The 19,142-nt window shown below is 43.9% G+C and overlaps 1 protein-coding gene across 1 annotated transcript in view; it reads left to right on the top strand.

The window, feature by feature from the left end:
• The first annotated feature begins 1,157 nt into the window (after positions 1-1,157).
• Positions 1,158-19,142, top strand: part of LOC137341593 (intestinal mucin-like protein) — a 93,671-nt gene continuing 75,686 nt past the window's right edge. The window contains exons 1-4 of the mRNA XM_068004822.1: positions 1,158-1,212; positions 2,156-2,215; positions 15,302-15,355; positions 17,262-17,318. The gene's annotated coding sequence lies outside the window, so the exon portion shown is untranslated. The remainder of the gene's footprint in view (positions 1,213-2,155; positions 2,216-15,301; positions 15,356-17,261; positions 17,319-19,142) is intronic.

The following is a 19,142-nucleotide window of genomic DNA, read 5'->3' as shown; positions in this document are numbered from 1 at the left end:
TTTTTATGAAACTTTGCTTCTGACACACTGTTTAGCAGAACGGGAACGCATTTTGGGAAATTGATGCCAATTGACGGCAAATCCTGCGAAGTGCATTACCTTCCACACCCATTTTCCTGATATATGCCCCCGGCACCGGAGGCTCCAAGCGAGAAGGGAGTATTATAATATATATTCTTCTTAAATAACACATTTTCATTTATCAAAAGTATTTGTCACAAAATGTCAACACTGAGGATGTGAAACGGTATCAAGCAATGAGGTTTGAAATTACTGTCAATGATAATAGTGGGCCCGAATGTTGCACACATTCATATCACGTTCTTCTGTCTGCTATTTTAATTGAGGCATTAATCGATTTCAAGTAAGTGGACTAAATCCTCAATTAAAGTAGTAAGCCCATTAATATACCTATTAACATCTTTGCACGACATTCTCCCACCCTTTATTTAACTCCATCCTCAACCTTTGTGCTTCATCTCCTTCAGGGCTAGCATTGGGGTCATCTGCTTTATCAGTTAATATGCTGTCCACACACATATCAAAAAAGTGACTGATGCGTAGCTCTGTGTGGCCAGCAGTTTTAACTCTATTCCCACTGAATGAAAAACAGTAGCATGGCATGTCTCTGGATATGGTGGTTTAGGTGCCTGGCATAAATCTTTAAATGACAGGTGCTCCCACTGACCCTGCATACTCTGGGCAGATCAGCGCTGAAGGGCACTGGGAGCCGTGATCCTGGTATATTTTTCAGGATTGCTGCTGTAATATTCTCAGAGCTACTGCTTATGAGGGCAAATCAGGTGAATATGTTAAGACGGATCTGTCTATTGTAAGATGTTTACACTGGACATTGAAACCTAATATTTGCAGCAACTCCAATAACAGCACGATCAGATCTACCTGACAATTCCACCAACTCTTTTATTTGAGGAAATAATATTCTGCATGTAAAGACCATTAAATAATAGCATTCTCTCTCAGCTGAAATAATTTTATTGAGTAGACTAAGATAGAAGTGAACAGATTACAGTTTTACAATTTTTTGTTTGACTGTATGCAGCCGGACATAAGTCTCGTGCAACCCTGATACAGACTCATTGAGCCTCAGCGTGCAGTGTAACAAGTTGAAATGTTTTTCCTGTTCCATAGAAACTACGTCACCCACAGTGATACCGACCACAACTACATCTACCACCAGCTCCACAACTGGTAAGTGACAGCGATTTTATTCCTGGCACCGAGTCTTTCTCGACAAGTGCATTGTTTTCTAACTCCATGTGGCATGTCATTGAGTAGGTAACAAAATGCAGCTTTCATTGTCAGACCTGAAATATAATTTTCTAACTTTAAATAACACTTTTTGAGTTATCAAAAATATTTGTCACACAACGTCCATGCCATCTACCAATTAAATGGTACAATGGGTTGAATTAGCTTGGCAGCTTTGATAAAGCAGGAGTGGAAACCTGGCAACAGCTCAGATCTTATTAATTACATATTATTTTTAGCCCCTGACAAAGGAGGCTCAGGGGCATAAGAAATCTTCTCTCCAGAGTGGGAGAACTGACACCCTCTGCCTGGATGGCAGCAGTTGCCAGACGTTGTGGGATTTCTGGGCCAGAGGGCACCCGAGATGTATCTCTGGTGGTGCAGGTGCCCGCTATAAATATTTAAATGACAGGACCTCCCACTGACCCTGCTTACTCCGGGCAGTTCAGCACTGGAGGTCCCTGGTAGACGTGATCATGGTATATTTTTCAGGATTACTGATGTAATATTTTCAAAGCCACTTTTTATATGGGCAACTCAGATTAATATGGATCTGTCCATTGTAAGAAGTTTCCACTGGACATTTCAATCTAATATTTGCAGCAACTCCAATAACAGCACGATCAAATCTACCTGACAATTCGACCAACTCTTTGATGAGAGGAAATAATATTCTGAATGTAAGGGTCATTAAATAGTTTCGTTCTCTCTCAGTTGAAATAATTTTATTGAGTAGACTAAGAAAGAAGTGAACAGATTTCAGTTTTACAATTTTTTGGTTGACTGTATGCAGCAGGACAGTAAGTCTCCTTCAACCCTGATACAGACTCATAGAGCCTCAGCGTGTAGTGTAACAAGTTGAAATGTTTTTTCTGCTCTATAGAAACAACGTCATCCACAGTGATACCGAGCACAACTACATCTACCACCAGCTCCACAACTGGTAAGTGACAGCGATTTTATGCCTGACACCGAGTCTTTCTCCACAAGTGCATTGTTTTCTAACTCCATGTGGCATGTCATTAAGCAGGTAACAAAATACAGCTTTCATTGTCAGACCTGAAATAAAATTTTCTAACTTTAAATAACACTTTTTGTGTTATCAAAAATATTTGTCACAGAACGTCAATGCCATCTACCAATTAAATGGTACAATGGGTTGAATTAGCTTGTAAACAATGTTGCAACACCAGGTTATCGTCCAACAATTTTATTTGAAAATCACAAGCTTTCGGAGATTATCTCCTTCGTCAGGTGAGTGTGGGATTCCTTGAACGTTTTGCATTTATAGTCAGAGAACAATACCTGGTGATTACAGATAATCTTTCCAACTGCCCGTTGTCAAGGCAATCAATGTGTTCAGACAGAGAGGTGTTACCTACAGGACCACCGAATATACAAACGGCCAGAACACAAGACAGAGAGAGAGAGGGAGAAACATCCGAAAGGAAGAGAAAGACAGAGAATGACCCGTTGTATTAAAAACAGATAACTTTTATTCGCTGGTGGGGTTATGTGTAGCGTGACATGAACCCAAGATCCCGGTTGAGGCCGTCCTCATGGGTGCGGAACTTGGCTATCAATTTCTGCTCGACGATTTTGCGTTGTCGCATGTCTCGAAGGCCGCCTTGGAGAACGCTTACCCGAAGATCGGTGGCTGAATGTCCTTGACTGCTGAAGTGTTCCCCGACTAGGAGGGAACCCTCCTGTCTGGCGATTGTTGCGCGGTGTCCGTTCATCCGTTGTCGCAATGTCTGCATGGTCCTGTAGGTAACACCTCTCTGTCTGAACACTTTGATTGCCTTGACAACGGGCAGTTGGAAAGATTATCTGTAATCAGCAGGTATTGTTCTCTGACTATAAATGCGAAACGTTCAAGGAATCCCACACTCACCTGACGAAGGAGATAATCTCCGAAAGCTTGTGATTTTCAAATAAAATTGTTGGACTATAACCTGGTGTTGTAAGATTCTTTGCATTTGTCAACCCCAGTCCATCACCGGCATCTCCACATCATTGAATTAGCTTGGCAGCTTTGAGAAAGCAGGAGTTGAAACCTGGTAACAGCTCAGATCTTTTTAATTATATATTATTTTTAGCCCCTTACAAAGGAGGCTCAGGGGCATAAGAAATCTTCTCTCCAGAGTGGGAGAACTGACACCCTCTGCCTGGATGGCAGCAGTTGCCAGACGTTGTGGGCTGTGTGGGCCAGAGGGCACCCGAGATGTATCTCTGGTGGTGCAGGTTCACGACATAAATATATAAATGACAGGACCTCCCACTGACCCTGCTTACTCAGGCAGTTCAGCACTGGAGGTCCCAGGGAGGCGTGATCATGGTATATTTTTCAGGATTACTGATGTAATATTTTCAAAGCCACTTTTTATATGGGCAACTCAGATTAATATGGATCTGTCTATTGTAAGAAGTTTCCACTGGACATTTCAATCTAATATTTGCAGCAACTCCAACAACAGCACGATCAAATCTACCTGACAATTCGACCAACTCTTTGATGAGAGGAAATAATATTCTGAATGTAAGGGCCATTAAATAGTTGCGTTCTCTCTCAGTTGAAATAATTTTATTGAGTCGACTAAGATAGAATTGAACAGATTACAGTTTTACAATTTTTTGTTTGACTGCATGCAGCAGGACAGTAAGTCTCCTTCAACCCTGATACAGACTCATTGAGCCTCAGCGTGAAGTGTAACAAGTTGAAATGTTTTTCCTGCTCTATAGAAACAACGTCATCCACAGTGATACCGACCACAACTACATCTACCACCAGCTCCACAACTGGTAAGTGACAGCGATTTTATTCCTGGCACCAAGTCTTTCTCCACAAGTGCATTGTTTTCTAACTCCATGTGGCATGTCATTGAGTAGGTAACAAAACACAGCTTTCATTTTCAGACCTGAAATATAACTTTCTAATTGTTTGCTTTGAAAATGTTTATATCAGTGGTCATTATGTTGTAACTTTTAGAGCAGTTTTTATGAAACTTTGCTTCTGACACACTGTTTAGCAGAACGGGAACGCATTTTGGGAAATTGATGCCAATTGACGGCAAATCCTGCGAAGTGCATTACCTTCCACACCCATTTTCCTGATATATGCCCCCGGCACCGGAGGCTCCAAGCGAGAAGGGAGTATTATAATATATATTCTTCTTAAATAACACATTTTCATTTATCAAAAGTATTTGTCACAAAATGTCAACACTGAGGATGTGAAACGGTATCAAGCAATGAGGTTTGAAATTACTGTCAATGATAATAGTGGGCCTGAATGTTGCACACATTCATATCACGTTCTTCTGTCTGCTATTTTAATTGAGGCATTAATCGATTTCAAGTAAGTGGACTAACTCCTCAATTAAAGTAGTAAGCCCATTAATATACCTATTAACATCTTTGCACGACATTCTCCCACCCTTTATTTAACTCCATCCTCAACCTTTGTGCTTCATCTCCTTCAGGGCTAGCATTGGGGTCATCTGCTTTATCAGTTAATATGCTGTCCACACACATATCAAAAAAGTGACTGATGCGTAGCTCTGTGTGGCCAGCAGTTTTAACTCTATTCCCACTGAATGAAAAACAGTAGCATGGCATGTCTCTGGATATGGTGGTTTAGGTGCCTGGCATAAATCTTTAAATGACAGGTGCTCCCACTGACCCTGCATACTCTGGGCAGATCAGCGCTGAAGGGCACTGGGAGCCGTGATCCTGGTATATTTTTCAGGATTGCTGCTGTAATATTTTCAGAGACACTGTTTATATGGGCAAATCAGGTTAATATGTTAATATGGATCTGTCTATTGTAAGATGTGTCCACTGGACATTGAAACCTAATATTTGCAGCAACTCCAATAACAGCACGATCAAATCTACCTGACAATTCCACCAACTCTTTTATTCGAGGAAATAATATTCTGCATGTAAGGGCCATTAAATAGTTGCATTCTCTCTCAGCTGAAATAATTTTATTGAGCAGACTAAGATAGAAGTGAACAGATTCCAATTTTTTGGTTGACTGTATGCAACAGGACAGTAAGTCTCCTGCAACCCTGATACAGACTCATAGAGCCTCAGCATGCACTGTAACAGGTTGAAATGTTTCTCCTGCTCCATAGAAACAACATCACCCACAGTGATACCGACCACAACTACATCTACCACCAGCTCCACAACTGGTAAGTGACAGCGATTTTATGCCTGACACCGAGTCTTTCTCGACAAGTGCATTGTTTTCTAACTCCATGTGGCATGTCATTGAGTAGGTAACAAAATGCAGCTTTCATTTTCAGACCTGAAATACAATTTTCTATCTTTAAGTAACACTTTTTGTGTTATCAAAAATATTTGTCACACAACGTCAATGCCATCTACCAATTAAATGGTACAATGGGTTGAATTAGCTTGGCAGCTTTAATAATGCAGGAGTGGAAACCTGGCAACAGCTCAGATCTTTTTAATTATATATTATTTTTAGCCCCTTACAATGGAGGCTCAGGGGCACAAGAAATCTTCTCTCCAGAGTGGGAGAACTGACACCCTCTGCCTGGATGGCAGCAGTTGCCAGACGTTGTGGGATTTCTGGGCCAGAGGGCACCCGAGATGTATCTCTGGTGGTGCAGGTGCCTGCCCTAAATATTTAAATGACAGGACCTCCCACTGACCCTGCTTACTCCGGGCAGTTCAGCACTGGAGGTCCCTGGTAGACGTGATCATGGTATATTTTTCAGGATTACTGATGTAATATTTTCAAAGCCACTTTTTATATGGGCAACTCAGATTAATATGGATCTGCCCATTGTAAGATGTTTCCATTGGACATTTCAATCTAATATTTGCAGCAATTCCAATAACAGCACGATCAAATCTACCTGACAATTCCACCAACTCTTTTATTGGAGGAAATAATATTCTGAATGTAAGGGCCATTAAATGGTTGCGTTCTCTCTCAGTTGAAATAATTTTATTGAGGAGACTAAGATAGAAGTGAACAGATTACAGTTTTACAATTTTTTGTTTGACTATATGCAGCCGGACAGTAAGTCTCCTGCAACCCTGATACAGACTCATAGAGCCTCAGCGTGTAGTGTAACAGGTTGAAATGTTTTTCCTGTTCCATAGAAACTACGTCACCCACAGTGATACCGACCACAACTACATCTACCACCAGCTCCACAACTGGTAAGTGACAGCGATTTTATTCCTGGCACCGAGTCTTTCTCCACAAGTGCATTGTTTTCTAACTCCATGTGGCATGTCATTGAGCAGGTAACAAAATACAGCTTTCATTTTCAGACCTGAAATAAAATTTTCTAACTTTAAATAACACTTTTTGTGTTATCAAAAATATTTGTCACAGAATGTCAATGCCATCTACCAATTAAATGGTATAATGGGTTGAATTAGCTTGTAAACAATCTTACAACACCAGTTTATCGTCCAACAATTTTATTTGAAAATCCCAAGCTTTCGGAGACTATCTCCTTCAGGTGAGTGTGGGATTCCTTGAACATTTCGCATTTATAGTCAGAGAACAATACCTGGTGATTACAGATAATCTTTCCAACTGCCCATTGTCAAGGCAATCAAAGTGTTCAGACAGAGAGGTGTTACCTGCAGGACCACCGAATATACAAACGGCCAGAGCACAAGACAGAGACAGAGAGAGAGAGAGAGAGAGGGAGAAATATCCGAAAGGAAGACAAAGGCAGAGAATGACCCGTTGTATTAAAAACAGTTAACTTTTATTCGCTGGTGGGGTTACGTGTAGCGTGACATGAACCCAAGATCCCGGTTGAGGCCGCCCTCATGGGTGCGGAACTTGGCTATCAATTTCTGCTCAACGATTTTGCGTTGTCGTGTGTCTCGAAGGCCGCCTTGGAGAACGCTTACCCGAAGATCGGTGGCTGAATGTCCTTGACTGCTGAAGTGTTCCCCGACTGGGAGGGAACCCTCCTGTCTGGCGATTGTTGCGCGGTGTCCGTTCATCCGTTGTCGCAGTGTCTGCATGGTCTCGCCAATGTACCATGCTCCAGGGCATCCTTTCCTGCAACGTATGAGGTAGACAATGTTGGCCGAGTCACAGGAGTATGCACCATGTACCTGGTGGGTGGTGTCCTCTCGTGTGATGGTGGTATCTGTGTCGATGATCTGGCATGTCTTGCAGAGGTTGCCGTGGCAGGGTTGTGTGGTGTCGTGGACGCTGTTCTCCTGAAAGCTGGGTAATTTGCTGCGAACGATGGTCTGTTTGAGGTTGGGTGGCTGTTTGAAGGCGAGTTGTGGAGGTGTGTGGATGGCCTTAGCAAGGTGTTCGTCATCGATGACATGTTGAAGGCTGCGGAGAACATGGCGTAGTTTCTCCGCTCCGGGGAAGTCCTGGACGACGAAGGGTACTCTGTTGGTTGCATCCCGTGTTAGTCTTCTGAGGAGGTCTATGCGATTTTTTGCTCTGGCCCGTCGGAACTGTCGATCGACGAGTCGAGCGTCATATCCCGTTCTTATGAGGGCGTCTTTCAGCGTCTGTAGGTGTCCATCGTGTTCCTCCTCGTCTGAGCAAATCCTGTGTATTCGCAGGGCCTGTCCATAGGGGATGGCCTCTTTGACGTGGTTAGGGTGGAAGCTGGAAAAGTGGAGCATCGTGAGGTTGTCTGTGGGCTTGCGGTAGAATGAGGTGCTGAGGTGCCCGTCTTTGATGGAGATTCGTGTGTCCAAGAAAGAAACCAATTCTGAGGAGTAGTCCATGGTGAGCTTGATGGTGGGATGGAACTTGTTGATGTTATCGTGTAGTCTCTTCAGTGTTTCTTCGCTGTGGGTCCATTGAATGAAAATGTCGTTGATGTATCTGGTGTATAGCGTTGGTTGGAGGTCCTGTGCAGTGAAGAAGTCGTGCTCGAACTTGTGCATGAAAATGTTGGCGTATTGGGGTGCGAATTTTGTCCCCATGGCTGTTCCGTGTGTTTGGGTAAAGAACTGGTTATCGAAGGTGAAGACATTCTGATCCAGGATGAAGCGGATGAGTTGTAGAATGGCGTCTGGAGATTGGCTGTTGTTGGTGTTGAGTATTGATGCTGTTGCAGCGATGCCGTCATCGTGGGGGATACTGGTGTAGAGTGCCGAGACGTCCATCGTGGTGAGAAGTGTTCCTGGTTCAACTGGTCCGTGGGTACTGAGTTTTTGTAGGAAGTCTGTCGTGTCGCGACAGAAGCTGGGGTTTCCCTGTACGATGGGTTTCAGGATGCCCTCGATGTATCCAGAGAGGTTCTTACACAGGGTTCCGTTGCCTGATACGATAGGACGTCCGGGTGTGTTGGCTTTGTGTATCTTTGGGAGGCAGTAGAAGTCTCCCAAGCGGGGAGTACGTGGGATGAGAGCACGTAGGATGCTTTGAAGGTCTGGATCGAAGGTCTTGATCAGTTTGTTGAGCTGGTGGGTGTGTTCTTTGGTCGGATCTGCGGGTATCCATCTGTAATGTTCCTGGTTGTCCAGTTGTCGGTATGCTTCTTTGCAATAGTCCGTTCTGTTCTGTATGACAATGGCTCCTCCTTTGTCCGCTGGTTTGATGACGATGTTGCGGTTGGTCTTGAGAGCGTTGATGGTGTTGCGTTGTGCTCGGGTGACATTCTGGACTGTCTTGTGAGTGCGGCTGATGAATCTGGCATTGACGCATTTCCTGACAGCTTGAGCATACATGTCCAGCTGAGGGCAGCGACCCTCCGGAGGAGTCCAGTTTGACTCTTTCTTCTTCGGTTGATGTACCGCGGATCCCTCTGTCTGCTGTTCCGGATCGTTGATTGTCTCATTGGGTTCGCTGCTGAAATCTTGGGATCTGTGGAAGAATTCCCGGAGCCTCATTCTCCTGATGAATTCCTCTGTGTCCGCCGCGAGACCAATGGGGTCCATTTTGGTAGTGGGACAGAAATTGAGCCCTTGGCTGAGAACTTCGATTTCGTCTGGTTGAAGGGTGTGGTCGGACAAATTGACGATAGACTTCCCTGTGGTTGCAACCGTGGTACCGGGGGAGGCTTGGTTGATGCTGGTGGTGATGCCGAGTTTCTCAAGCTTCCTGCTCTTGGTTTTCATGTAGGCAGCATAGTTCTGTTGCCTCGTCTGTTTGGCGCTGTCTCCTGGCTGGTCTGCTGTGTCCTGAGTACCGGTTGAGAGTATGGACTCTATCTTGGTTTCGAGGTTGCGGCGTCTGCTGTAGAGTTGGTGTACGAGATGGTTGCGGAGTGTGCGAGAGGTACGACGGCAGAGTCTTTCAGCGTAATCTGAGTTGTATGTGGACCTGAGTGGGTTCGTGATCTGTCGTCCTTTCGGGATCTTTTCTGCTTTCTTGCAGCTCTGTAAAAACTTGATGTCTGTGTCTATATGCGCGATCTTCTTGGATATCCTCTCCACTGTGAGCCGGCAATGTCTGCATGGTCTTGTCGGTAACACCTCTCTGTCTGAACACTTTGATTGCCTTGACAACGGGCAGTTGGAAAGATTATCTGTAATCAGCAGGTATTGTTCTCTGACTATAAATGCGAAACGTTCAAGGAATCCCACACTCACCTGACGAAGGAGATAATCTCCGAAAGCTTGTGATTTTCAAATAAAATTGTTGGACTATAACCTGGTGTTGTAAGATTCTTTACATTTGTCAACCCCAGTCCATCACCGGCATCTCCACATCATTGAATTAGCTTGGCAGCTTTGAGAAAGCAGGAGTTGAAACCTGGTAACAGCTCAGATCTTTTAAATTATATATTATTTTTAGCCCCTTACAAAGGAGGCTCAGGGGCATAAGAAATCTTCTCTCCAGAGTGGGAGAACTGACACCCTCTGCCTGGATGGCAGCAGTTGCCAGACGTTGTGGGCTGTGTGGTCCAGAGGGCACCCGAGATGTATCTCTGGTGGTGCAGGTTCACGACATAAATATATAAATGACAGGACCTCCCACTGACCATGCTTGCTCCGCAGTTCAGCACTGGAGGTCCCTGGTAAACGTGATCATGGTATATTTTTCAGGATTACTGATGTAATATTTTCAAAGCCACTTTTTATATGGGCAACTCAGATTAATATGGATCTGTCTATTGTAAGAAGTTTCCACTGGACATTTCAATCTAATATTTGCAGCAACTCCAATAACAGCACGATCAAATCTACCTGTCAATTCCACCAACTCTTTTATTGGAGGAAATAATATTCTGAATGTAAGGGCCATTAAATAGTTGCATTCTCTCTCAGTTGAAATAATTTTATTGAGGAGACTAAGATAGAAGTGAACAGATTACAGTTTTACAATTTTTTGGTTGACTGTATGCAGCCGGACAGTAAGTCTCCTGTAACCCTGATACAGACTCATAGAGCCTCAGCGTGTAGTGTAACAAGTTGAAATGTTTTTCCTGTTCCATAGAAACTCCGTCACCCACAGTGATACCGACCACAACTACATCTACCACCAGCTCCACAACTGGTAAGTGACAGCGATTTTATTCCTGGCACCGAGTCTTTCTCCACAAGTGCATTGTTTTCTAACTCCATGTGGCATGTCATTGAGTAGTAACAAAATACAGCTTTCATTTTCAGACCTGAAATATAATTTTCTAACTTTAAATAACACTTTGTGAGTTATCAAAAATATTTGTCACACAACGTCAATGCCATCTACCAATTAAATGGTACAATGGGTTGAATTAGCTTGGCAGCTTTGATAAAGCAGGAGTGGAAACCTAGCAACAGCTCAGATCTTATTAATTACATATTTTTAGCCCCTCACAATGGAGGCTCAGGGGCATAAGAAATCTTCTCTCCAGAGTGGGAGAACTGACACCCTCTGCCTGGATGGCAGCAGTTGCCAGACTTTGCAGGCTGTGTGGGCCAGAGGGCACCCGAGATGTATCTCTGGTGGTGCAGGTGCCCGACATATTTATGGATCTGTCCATTGTAACCATACTTAAGAAAAGACATACTTGCTGTCGAGGCAGTACAAAGAAGGTTCACTCGGCTAATCCTGGGGATGAGGGGGTGAACATATGAGGAGAGGTTGAGCAGATTGGGACTCTACTCATTGGAGTTCAGAAGAATGAGAGGCGATCTTATTGAAACATATAAGATTGTGAAGGGGCTTGATTGGGTAGATGCGGTAAGGATGTTCCCAAGGATGGGTGAAACTCGAACTATGGGGCATAATCTTAGAATAAGGGGCTGCTCTTTCAAAACTGTGATGACGAGAAACTTCTTCACTCAGAGGGTAGTAGGTCTGTGGAATTTGCTGCCCCAGGAAGCTGTGGAAGCTCCATCATTAAATAAATTTAAAACAGAAATAGACAGTTTCCTAGAAGTAAAGGGAATTAGGGGTTACGGGGAGCGGGCAGGAAATTGGACATGAAGCTGAGTTCGTATCGGTCAAGGCCCTGTGGGTGGCGGAGCGGGCCCAGGGGCTGAGTGGCCGGGTCCTGCTCCTACTTCTTGTGTTCTTTGGATTTGAGGTTAGGATCAGATCAGCCATGATCTTATTGAATGGCGGAGCAGGCTCGAGGGGCCGATTGGCCTACTCCTGCTCCTATTTCTTATGTTCTTATGTTCTTATGTAAGAAGTTTCCACTGGACATTTCAATCTAATATTTGCAGCAACTCCAATAACAGCACGATCAAATCTACCTGACAATTCCACCAACTCTTTTATTGGAGGAAATAATATTCTGAATGTAAGGGCCATTAAATAGTTGCGTTCTCTCTCAGTTGAAATAATTTTATTGAGTAGACTAAGATAGAAGTGAACAGATTACAGTTTTACAATTTTTTGGTTGACTGTATGCAGCCGGACAGTAAGTCTCCTGTAACCCTGATACAGACTCATTGAGCCTCAGCGTGTAGTGTAACAAGTTGAAATGTTTTTCCTGTTCCATAGAAACTCCGTCACCCACAGTGATACCGACCACAACTACATCTACCACCAGCTCCACAACTGGTAAGTGACAGCGATTTTATTCCTGGCACCGAGTCTTTCTCCACAAGTGCATTGTTTTCTAACTCCATGTGGCATGTCATTGAGTAGTAACAAAATACAGCTTTCATTTTCAGACCTGAAATATAACTTTCTAATTGTTTGCTTTGAAAATGTTTATATCAGTGGTCATTATGTTGTAACTTATGGAGCAGCTTTTAGGAAACTCTGCTTCTGACACACTGTTTAGGGGAACGGGAACGCATTTTGGGAAATTGACGCAAATTGACGGCAAATCCTGCGAAATGCATTATCTTCCACACCCATTTTCCTGATATGTGACCCCGGCTCCGGAGGCTCCAAGCGAGAAGGGAGTATTATAATATATATTCTTCTTAAATAACACTTTTTCAGTCATCAAAAATATTTGTAACACATTGTCAACACTGAGGATGTGAAATGGTATCAAGCAATGAGAGCAGGTCAAGCAGGCGATCCTTTCACTCCATCATACAGATCCATCTGCAAAACGCTTTCCGCCTATTTTTCACCGTTCCTGTCCCAGCACAGGGATCGCAACTTTTTGTTTCGATGCCCGCTAGAAAATTGAGTCAGGCGGCTTGTGTGCAGTAGGTTCTTTTGTAGAATTTCATCTACTCCACCCCTCACCCCCACCCCCTTGTAGGCCGATGAAAGTCACCCCCTTAATCTTTCAAATGATGGGTGAAATACTGGTATAAATGGGTTTTGTCACCATTTTATTGGTTGATTCTGAAAGGGACAATGCTGAGAAATACCATGGCCAATAAAGAAATGCTGAAATGAGGGGGACAATTGCTAAATTTATCTCCATAGTTATTGAATAATTTGCCACTCAAGCAAACTTTAACAAAAGACATAAACATGCTAAAAATCATGTGATTGACAATACAGGTCAACTCAAAGCCAATAATTTATTACCTATCAATGACATGCCATATGGATTTAGAAAACAATGCACTTGTTGAGATCGACTTGGTGCCAGGCATAAAACTGCTGTCACTTGCCAGTTGTGGAGCTGGTGGTAGATGTAGTTATCGTCGGTATAACTCAGGATGGTGGAGCTCCCACCATATTTGACAGGGTAAGTTGAGATGGGCAATAAATGCTGGCTTTGGCAGCAATGCCCACATCCCAAGAAGGAATAAATTAAACAGAAAAGCTGAGCTGAAACCATGGTATGGTGGCACTGGCCATAGTGGTGAGCTCTGCCCATATGGTACCAGATGCAGCAGTCAGATCCTGAGATGCGGAGGCTCCTGCTGCAGCAGTGACAGTAGGCTATCACAGGAGTATGTGAGGGATTTGAAGTTTCTTCACATGATGCCTTCTAAGATTAAACCAGAGCAACTTGGATTATCAGGGTTGCATGACACAGTGGAGGACAGACGCTACGTTAGTGGGCGAATGAGTTGAGCCAGTATTCGCATCATGTAGCCTGAACCAGCAGGGTAATATACTGGTAAGGCCACACTTTTGATCTGTTGATACAAAGCAAAACCAATTGAGTGAGAGGAGCCGGAAGAGTTCAGACAAGGTCCACCCAATGACCAAGGAACAGGTATGGGCGTTCCTTGGGTTGTTCAGCTACTGTCATCATGGGTTCAGTCCCAACTGTAGACTGTAGGTATGGCATCAGCAGATTTCACTTGCAAAGCAAATTCCAACAAAGGCATCTGGTCTGTTGATATGGAAAATGCTTTTGTAAAGCTGAAAGATGTCCTTTGTCCAGAACCTGTACTGGATATTCCAGATTATTCCTGAGTTATTACGGTCTGCACTGATGCAGCACACAAGGGGATTGGTGCTTTGCTAAGCCAGATAAATGACCATCGGGAGGCACCCCCAATCACTGACCTGAATTGCAAGCTGCTTACATAGGAAATGGCTTATTCAGCAATTCAAAAAGAATGTTTAAGCATCACTTGGACACTGCAGAAGCCACGACCTTCCTTACACAGGACTGAATTTACTGTGTATTCTGACCACAAGGCCTTAGTCTGGTTACAGTCAATTTGTGATGTTGTGACAGGGCATCTCCCTACAAGGATGTAACATGGTCATACAAGATGGTCATGGTTCCCAAAATGAGAATGCTGATGCGCTGTCTCGACGAGAATAAGTATGATTTCAAATCTCCGAATTGCCGTGTCAATATATAAATACTGTGGCTACAAGAGCAGGCCAGAGGCTGGGTATTCTGCGGCGAGTGACTCACCTCCTGACTCCCCAAAGCCTTTCCACCATCTACAAGGCACAAGTCAGGAGTGTGATGGAATACTCTCCACTCGCCTGGATGAGTGCAACTCCAACAACACTCAAGAAGCTTGACACCATCCAGGACAAAGCAGCCCACTTGATTGGCACCCCATCCACCACCCTAAATATTCACTCCCTTCACCACCGGCGCACAGTGGCTGCAGTGTGTACCATCCACAGGATGTACTGCAGCAACTCGCCAAGGCTTCTTCAACAGCACCTCCCAAACCCGCGACTCCTACCACCTAGAAGGACAAGAGCAGCAGGCACATGAGAACAACACCACCTGCATGTTCCCCTCCAAGTCACACACCATCCGGACTTGGAAATATATCGCCGTTCCTTCATCATCGCTGGGTCAAAATCTTGGAACTCCCTTCCTAACAGCACTGTGGGAGAACCTTCACCACACGGACTGCAGGGGTTGAAGAAGGCGGCTCACCACCACCTTCTCAAGAGCAAATAGGGATGGGCAATAAATGCCAGCCTCGCCAGCGACGCCCACATCCCATGAACAAATAAAAAAAAATGTGCACACAAGTATTGAATTTGGAAGGGCGGTGAGTTGGCGGGGGTGGGGAGGTGGTGATGTGACAAAAATAAAGAACACGTCGTAACGAAATTGTTGGTCATATTGTTTTAAATGCCTTAATGCCGATTGCTAGAATTTGAGCAAAGGCTTTGCCAATCACGGAAATAAATTCATCAACTAACCCCTGCCCTTTTGGTTTTACTGTATTTGCCATTGTTGTTCTCAGTGTTTCCCTTCCTTTACAGAATCAACTACAAAACCAGTGACAATACCCACAACTGAACCTTTCACCACACCTGGTAAATGATGGATTTTTATATTTATCTTCAGAACAAATGATTGTCAGAAAAATAAAACATTTTGTCCATGATTTAGCTACATATTGGCTTCTTTAATCCTGTCATGGTAGACATGGGTTAAAAAATACAGCTTCACGAATAGAAATATTATTCAATATTGTGGAACAATTAGTCACTTTATCTTGCCAATAATCTTTTGTGTGGAACCTTATTGAATGCATTCCAGAAGTCCATACAGATAACATCCAAAGGCAATCTCTTGTCTACTTTTTTGTGATCTCTAAAAATTCGACGAGATTAGTCAGACATGACTCACCTTTAACAAAGCCATGCTGGTCAGCACATATTTATTCAAGATGCTAACAATTGCAAAAAAAAACCCTGCTGTGCAAGAATATTACTTATGTCATATTTTAGCACAGCAGTTGCAAACTATTTATTATTTGCTACTACAAAAGGCTCAAAACCCACAAGGAACTGCAATAAAAATAAGTCCGAAACTGGCATGCAGCTTTCCTTGACTGCAGCTGAGGACCCTTTCAATGGACTTTGAAAAACACTGCCTTCAGACTTGTACCGCTCATGTTTGGGAGGCGGGATCAGGAACGAGCGGCAGCAAGTCAGAGACTAAAATTTGGGTGGGGAGGGGGGTCAGAACTATGTCATTTGACCCTGATTAACATATTCATGAGGATTCCGGCTGTTTTTGGCGGGAGCTCTGCACATTTAGGTCGAGGTCCACAAGAAAATCGGCAGGGGTAGGAACTCGCCGGAAAGTCGGTGCTGCTATCGCATGGACTATTTTGGTCTCACGACCACCTAATTCTTAAGCACAAACGGTTTGACAGGAGCACAAGAATTGACAAGAATTACCCCCACTGAGTGAAGAGAATGCTGATAAACCGAGAGGCCTGTTCCCTATCGCAGTTTGTAACCTCACAGGGTGTCCACTCTGGGCCTGTCCTACAGTTGCTTCTGTACATAGACCTTAAATTTACAAACCATTATTCAAACATTATGGCTGACTCAACTCTTGTTATGGTTCACAGGCTCTGTCAGTCTTGATGTGCGATCCCCAAAAGATCTATCAGCCTATAGGACCAGCATAAGTGCCACGATTGTTCAGGTTCAGGGGGAGATTCCCTCATCCGAATATAGTTGTCGGGCACATGTTCCACTATTACTGTGTTTCAGACACCTGTGATTTTTTTTTTATTCGTTCATGGAATGTGGGCGTCGCTGGCGAGGCCGGCATTTATTGCCCATCCCTAATTGCCCTTGAGAAGGTGGTGGTGAGCCGCCTTCTTGAACCGCTGCAGTCCGTGTGGTGAAGGTTCTCCCACAGTGCTGTTAGGAAGGGAGTTCCAGGATTTTGACCCAGCGACGATGAAGGAACGGCGATATATTTTCAAGTCGGGATGGTGTGTGACTTGGAAGGGATATTGCAAGGGGATTTGGGGGAAGTGGTGCTGTTCAGGCCCTCTTGAAAGTGTATCGTTTCTTAATGAGCCCAGACATTTGTTAATTTTTTGTGGGTCCCAGCAGGTCCCAGGTCTGTGACCCCAAGTGTGTCGCTCATCCACAGGCTGCTTTCTCCCAGCATATTGGCCTCCTGTGACCAAGGAAACTCCCCGCCTCGAGGTTCTGTACATTCGAAACACGCTGTTCATTTACTCTAAATTACCTTTCAAGTCAAACACGATGCTTCGAAATGGTTTCCTCTTCAAACCTTCAATTGGTACTTATTAAGTCAACTCATATGTCATTTCCATGAAGTTTTTAAAAAGTACCTGTTGTAATAAGTTATATAAAGTACATTAAACTACAGACAGGCACATTTAAATGTTTGATTTTCCTTTATTATATCCACAGCATTGCTCATTTAATTCTTTTGTGTTTTATTTAGGAATATATACAACAGTGACAACAACCACCACTCAGCCTATCAGCACCACCACTACTGGTAACAACCAATATTTCATGAATGACCAGACCTTTCACTGAAATTTGGGTCATTAGCCAATTAATTTTAGTCAGTTCAAGTTAAAGTGACCCAGTTCTAATTAATAATCCTTTCTTGAAGACAAGCCCGATGGCCCTGCTGGGAAATAGTTGTTTTCCAGGTGCCACAGAGGAAATGAGAATGTTGAATTGGCTGGTTCTCCATCCTCTTCCGATTGTCCCACAACATCTGCGGCTTCCCTAAATCAATGGCGCAAACCCTGCTTGGCAACCGTAACGAGGTGGGAGGGGTGCTCCACATTTTCCCGGAACTACAACCAAGAGTGCCCACTTGCACTGATGCCCCAAAAAGCTAATACTTGGCTTTGTTGGGTTTTAGAGGCAAACCAGCAAGGCAGACTGCCTCCATTGCATTTTGTGCCTTTACATTGGGTTTATTTGCCTGGCATCACTTTCCCCTCACCCCTCTTTCCCCTCTCCCCTTCTACCTTGTAAATGGGTTGAAATGCCTTTCCAGCCTTTCCAAAAATGACATAAATTTTTGGCCTCTCTTCCATGGTGCCATTTTGCTTTTAAGAACAAAAGAACATTAGAGATAGTAGCAGGAGTAGGCCATACGGCCCCTCGAGCCTGCTCCACCTTTCAATTAGATCATGGCTGATCTTCAACCTCAACTCCACTTTCCTGCCCGATCCCCATATCCCTTGATGCCCCTGGAGTCCAAAAACCTACCTATCCCAGCCTTGAATATTCTCAATGACTCACCATCCACAGCCCTCTGGGGTAGAGAATTCCAAAGATTCACAACCCTCTGAGTGAAGAAATTCCTCCTCATCTCAGTCTTAAATGGCCGACCCCTTATCTTGCCACTATGCCGTCTAGTTATAGACTCTCCAGCCAGGGAAAACAACTTCTCAGCATCTACCTGTCAAGCCCTCTCAGAATCTTATGTTTGAATGAGATCACCTCTCATTCTTCTGAACTCCAGAGAGTATAGTCCCATTCTACTCAACCTCTCCCAATAGGACAATCCTTTCATCCCAGGAATCAATCTTGTGAACCTCCATTGCACGGCCTCTAAGGCAAGTACATCCTTCCTTGGATATGGAGACCAAAACTGTATGCAGTACTCCAGGTGAGGTCTCACCAAAGCCCTGTACAATTGTAGAAAGACTTCCTTACTCTTGTACTCCAATCCCCTTGCAATAATGGTCAACATGCCATTTGCTTGCCTAATTGCCTGCAGTACCTGCATGCTTACTTTTTGTGTTTCTTCTCCCAGGACACCCATGTCTCTCTGGACACCAACATTTAACAATTTCTCACCATTTAAAAAATACTCTGTTTTTCTAGTCTTCCTACCAAAGTGAATAACCTCACATTTCTCCACATTATACTCTATCTGCCACCTTCTTACCCACACACTTAACCTGTCTGTATCCTTTGGCAGGCTCTTTGTGTCCTCCTCACTGCTTACTTACCCACCTAGCTTTGTATCGTCAGCAAACATGGATACATTACACTCAGTCCCTTCATCCAAGTCATTAATATAGATTGCAAATAGCTGAGACCCAAGCACTGACCCTTGCGGTAACCCACTAGTTACAGCTTGCCAACCTGAAAATGATCCGTTTATCTCTCCTCTCTGATTTCTGTCCGTTATCCAATTCCCTCTCCATGCTAATATGTTAGCCCCAATCCCATGAGCCCTTATCTTGCGTAACAATCTCTTATGTAGCATCTTATCGAATGCCTTTTGAAAATCCAAATATACTACATCCACTGGTTTCCCTTCATCTACCCTGCTGGTTACATCCTCAAAAAA

The sequence above is a fragment of the Heptranchias perlo genome, chromosome 24, assembly GCF_035084215.1.
Source record: "Heptranchias perlo isolate sHepPer1 chromosome 24, sHepPer1.hap1, whole genome shotgun sequence".
NCBI lineage: Eukaryota > Metazoa > Chordata > Chondrichthyes > Hexanchiformes > Hexanchidae > Heptranchias > Heptranchias perlo.
Note: the sequence above shows the minus strand (reverse complement) of the source record. Positions and strands in the feature narration are given on the sequence as shown.